This window comes from Pinus tabuliformis, chromosome 7, assembly GCF_031772625.1.
Source record: "Pinus tabuliformis cultivar Carrire ecotype Pingquan chromosome 7, CPIR1, whole genome shotgun sequence".
Lineage (NCBI taxonomy): Eukaryota > Viridiplantae > Streptophyta > Pinopsida > Pinales > Pinaceae > Pinus > Pinus tabuliformis.
Window position 1 is genome coordinate 749,509,269 of NC_142293.1, and position 6,000 is coordinate 749,515,268.

A 6,000-nucleotide genomic window follows, 5' to 3' on the forward strand; every position below is an offset into this window, starting at 1 on the left:
CTTGACAACTATTAGACAAAGAATGAAATCAGTCAAAGACAACCCAGAACATCTCCAGCAAAAAGGTGTTTATATTATCAGTTGCTCCTGTGGAGAACAATATATTGGGGAAACTGGTAGATCAGTCAGTATCAGGCTAAAAGAACATAGTGCAGATATCCGTAGGGAAAGAACACATTCCTTAGCCTTGGCGGAACATGCTGGTAAGACAAACCACCATATATGCCTTGAAAACACAAAAGTCATTGCTAATGAAAAACACTATTTCAAACGAAAAGTCCGAGAAGCTCTTGAGATCATAAAACACCCGCATAACCTCAACAGAGATGGAGGCTTGGAAATTAGTAGGAATTGGACCTCTCTCCTCACCCCCATAGAGTAAATTGACCCTCCTTTTTCTTCTTTTTTTCTTCTTATCCTCCCTTCTTTAGATCGAATCGGCTCTTCCCCTAACCTTAAAACTTTGTATAATACACTATCTAGCTTTTAAGCTTAAAAACTCATCATTAATAATTCATTAACCTCCTAAAAATCTTGCATGAATTAAATAAATTAAATAAAAATAAACAAAAGAAAATTATTATAAAAATTACAATTAGTTAAAACAAATCATTATGATAAATTATTTAGTAAATAAAATTTAATAAAAAAACTCAAGCAATTAATAAACAAGTATAATAAGTATATTCATGTATAATAAATAAAATTAAAAATAACTTTAATATATCAGAAAATTATAAGAATATTAAAATATTAAAATCATCTGCAACATATATCACTTTTTATAATACATTAACAACATATTCCTTAGTAATTAAGAAACTTGTAAAAATTAAACAAATATAAACAAAATCATCATTTTATTAAATAAAATATAATAAGAAACTTATTACATAAATAATTCACTTAAAAAGCAATTAATATATAACTATAATAATTATCCATGAATAATAAATAAATAAATAAAATTAAAAAAGAGCCTTAAAAAGAGCTCACATTCTTGACATCTCAACCACAACCTTATTTATCAATACTGTTCTCTCTCCTTTGTAAATCAAGTCCTGATGATGAGTCTTGGTCTAGACTCTAAACGTCGACAAAGCAAAAATGAAAACTGTGGATTATCCGAGTTTAGATTCTAAAAAACCAAACCACAGAAATCTACAATCCAATAATAAAAATAATAACTTTAACATTAACATTAAAAAGAAGAAGAAGGGTAACTATCACAATGAGAGGGCATGAGTCGAGTTCTTGCTTAATTTCCAACCATCATCTCGATTTGAGGTTTAGATTGCTTCTCAATATCAATGGCTTCCAGTTCTTGCTTAATTTCCAACCATCATCTCGATTTGAGGTTTAGATTGCTTCTCAATATCAATGGCTTCTCTACGTTTCCATTGATGGAAATGATCAACCCTAGCGATGATCTAAGAATTCTCAATGCACACATGGTGCTTTGGTTACTTGATCCTGAAGTACATACCACCAATAATAGAATTGTTGTGGAGAGTGCCCAACCAATGATTTATCCTTCTTAAGTTAGTTAGTCCATTTCTTTGATGAGGTGTGGTCTATGGCTTAGTTTGGCACCTTCAAATATGTCTTCAAGATGTTGGTCAGCCTCAAGGAGACAATAGGTTGATGGGATATCTAAGGTATCATAATCATATCATTTGAAATACTCTAAAAAATTGTCAATTTTTTATTACTCTAAACTAATGGAAAAACATGAAAACATGAACCATTAAGAAATGAGCAATATAGACAATCATGTAATTTGGGGAAGATATAGGAAAGATGCATTCTATTGGTCATATTGTCCTAGTCCTTCTATATCGGTACAACTGGTCTTATTGTCTTCAAAATAAGAGCATAGTTGGTCATTTACTCATTAGGAGAATTAAACTACACATCCAACGAGTACCCAACATGTACACTTTTTAATGTATCTTCATTTTTTTATCAATGCCGGTCTTCTCAAAAGTATGCATGATGGGTGCTCATTGGATGTGGAGTTTAATTTTGCATCCAACGAGTGTCTACACTTGAAATTTGAGTCAATCTATAAGGAAATATGCTAAAAATACAATTAAAAAAATTTGGTTTGTTCTTTTCCCTCCAAAACTCATAACTCTTATTTTATTATTTTTCTCTAGGAGGCTACTTTTAGTTTAAAGTTTCCTCTAATGCAAACAAATTTCTCTCCTAACTCAGTCTAGATTTTCTCTACTACCATGTCTCATACAAACTCCCTCTTGAACCTTTCCTTATATTTCACTTAATTTGTTATATAGTGTACATTTTCTATGCATGTTTTGGCCCCTTATCTCAATTTTTCATATCATCTTACACATTTGAAAGACTTAACCAAATTTTCATGTCATTTCCTAAAATTTGAAGGAAAAAAAATCTTGCTGTATAATTTCATAGTATATGAAGGTCTAATGGCCAATGGTTTGATGTGGGATCTAATAGGACATGATTCTATTTCCATATTCTCCCTATATCATGTGTTTCTAACAAAAACTTACCAATTATTTCATTGATTATTGCTTTTCCATAGGTGGCTAAACCTATTCAATATCGTATTCCCTCCTTTTGTTTATAATGAAATATTAATCTTGAAATTCCTTTTAACTACCCAATCAATCTTTTTTTAAACCTTTGTACAATTCTATTTATTGCTAACATTGCGACTTATCTTGGTAGCTATTTTGTTTCTAATCATTAGTCCACCCATAAATCATTTTTTAAGGTTCTATTGTATATCTCAATTATCATCTACCATCATTCTCCAAGGGAAGATTTAACCTTTACCTTCATGGGATACCAAAGAATAACTTGACAGTGAGAACTTCTCCAAATATATTTTTTAGGGGGACTTTATGATATTTTCAATGGATTTACTCATTTTATTACCCTTGTCATCTAATAAAAGTCAGTGTGTTATAACTCTATTATGAAATAAGCAACTATCCTATATTTTATTACTAGATAACAGGGAACTACGAAACCAACTTTTATGCTAATCACTTATGTGTCCAATAGGGTATTGCTAGACTTCATATCCATATGAATAATATGTAAATGCAATAATGGTAGGAATATTATATCCCAAAAGTAAATTTTGGAAATCGAGAAAATATTCAAAGGGGGGTTGAATCAATATTTTAATAATTTTAATAATTATTTAGTCAATCAAACACATTCAACAATACATCAATGCACCTATCACACAAAGCTTAAACACGATATATTTATGTAGAAATCAATACAAGAGAAAACCACAATTTTTTTTTTAATTATAATATAACTGCAAGCACCAACTTCAATTTACATCAAATTTTGTAGGCTCCAATCTACATGAGGCATCAACCGCCTCTTCTTTGCAAGCACCAACTCCCACTGTTTTGCAAGCACCAACATGCTAGAGGCACCAACCCCTCGATATTTATAGGCACCAACATGAAGGAGACTCTAATCCCTTGATCTGCAAACATCAACTTTCTTCAGCCACTCAGATCCCCCTTTCATTCATTTTCAAACTTAGATTTATGGCTCTTTATTTAAAAACATCACACTAACACCAGTGTTAATTCTAGTATCTACTTCCTTTCTTTGATCTGTTCTCCTTTGATTTCTTAGCAATTCATAGATGCAACATTTCTTTGACATGGAAGCTTTAGTTTTCATTTGTAAACACCCCTACTTACCCTCGGTGAAGTGTTCACTTTGATAACCCAAATTCCCTAGTATAGTTAGGGAAATGGGGTAATGATGCTTTTTTTCAACTTTTCTCCAAGCTTTCAAAACCCAGAAGGCGTGTTACCATCACACTCATCTTCGTGAGACTTTTCTAGTGTATAAAATATCTCAAGGTATTTCTCTTTAAAGGGTTATTAATTTTACTACCATGTGGCACCCACGTGGCCTCCATGTGGTGCTCACGTGGCATGCCATCCCACTGCCATGTGGTGGTGATCCTTTAGAATTCAACGTCTCTTGCCTACTTGGAATGTTCCATGTGGCACATTCATTCATAATGTTTAAATAAGGTTCTGTGCTCCAAGCTATACATATGGTCACAATGCACATGTAATTTCAGGGACCCGCACACATTATTCACTACCCATCCATTGAACAGAGTTGAAGGGATTGATTGATGATGGGAAGAAAAAGTTCTACCCCCCCTTCAATAACATCATGGGGGGGTGTTGGGGGGGGCTTCTATTATCATTTTTGTGACTCATGATTCTAATGATCAATCAGACAACTATCCATCCATTTTATGATCCAATGGTTGGCGCTCAATAGCACTACCCCCACTCCCTCCCCCCCAAAGTCATAGGGGGGTCTCACATTATTATATTATTATTGTTAATTCCCATGCTTGATCATCGTCATTTATTGGGATATGGCCCCCTCCCATGAATGTGTTATGGCCGTAGAGACTAACTACCTATTTATTGGTCCAAGTCTCCAACTCCACCGAAATGGCTATGGTCACGTCGCACAGTTGTATGGCCTTACAACCTAGCCCTCAGGGCCAAGTTCTCTACCCAACGCATATTGTTGTCCCTGACTACAATGGGTTACATGATTAACCCTTCCATTTGGTACGACAAACCCAAACTCTAGTACTAATCTCTGATTGGTGTGAACATAAGGATGAAACAAACCCGGGACTCAACACACTCATTGTGATATAATGTGAGGGTTCGACCCTCAAGGCTTAAGCCTTTGTTCCGGCATGACTATTAGGCTGGCCCCGATCTCCAAGCATACCATGCGTGTGTGTGTGTGTGTGTGTGTGTGTATATATATATATATATATATATATATATATATATATATATATATAGATAGATATTTTTTATGCAGGATTCATGCATTTTCCATTTACATTTCAATGACTGTGTGTGTGTCACACACACCACACACACGCACACACAATACATTTCAATGACTATATTGTGTGTGTGTGTGTGGGGGGGGGGGGGTCTGTGTGTGTGTGTGTGTGTGTGTGTGTGTGAGTGAGTGTGTGTGGTCCATGTGTGTGTGTGTGTGTGCGTTTGTGTGCAACTATCACCGCCAAGCCAAATTATAGTGCTTGAGGTGGGGTGTTTTTGGAAGGGAAACCAAACTGCATCTTCAGTTGAACATGATGTCACAAGGTCACAACACCTTCATCCACCAGCTACACATATTTCCACTTGTGTGTGCTTGCAACTATCACTGCCAAATCAAATTCTAGTGCTTGAGGTGGGGTGTTTTTGGAAGGGAAACCAAACCGCATCTTTAGTTTAACATGATGTCACAATGTCACAACACCTTCATCCACCAACTACACATATTTCCACTCAGTCTTCGAGACTGACAACTAGGATTAAGATCCATATCAAGATACTATACAATAGAGAAGTACCAACTCACTGTTAGGAGAAGAGAAGCCACATTAAAGGAAATTTTCTTCAGTGGATAAGTTATTTTTAGGTTGAAGGAATCACCTCCATCTTCAATTGAACATGATTTCATAAGGTCATGACACCTTCATCCACCAGCTACACATATTTCCACTTGTGTGTGCTTGCAGCTATCACCGCCAAGCCAAATTCTAGTGCTTGAGGTGGAGTGTTTTTGGAAGGGAAACCAAACCGCCTCTTTAGTTGAACATGATGTCACAAGGTCACAACACCTTCATCCACCAGCTACACATATTTACACTTAGTCTTCCAAACTCACAACTAGGATTAACATCCATATCAAGATACTATACAATAGAGAAGTACCAACTCACTCTTAGGAGATGAGAAGCCACATTAAAGGAAATTCTCTTCAGTGGATAAGTTATTTCTAGGCTGAAGGAATCACCTCTCTAGGTGGTTCATCAGTGAGACAAACACCAGTTCTTCAACCCCCAAGGAAACCCCTAGTGGTTCATCAGCCTCACAGTCAACTAAGTGATTCTCCCCAATGCAATAGGTTCTTTAATCCCAA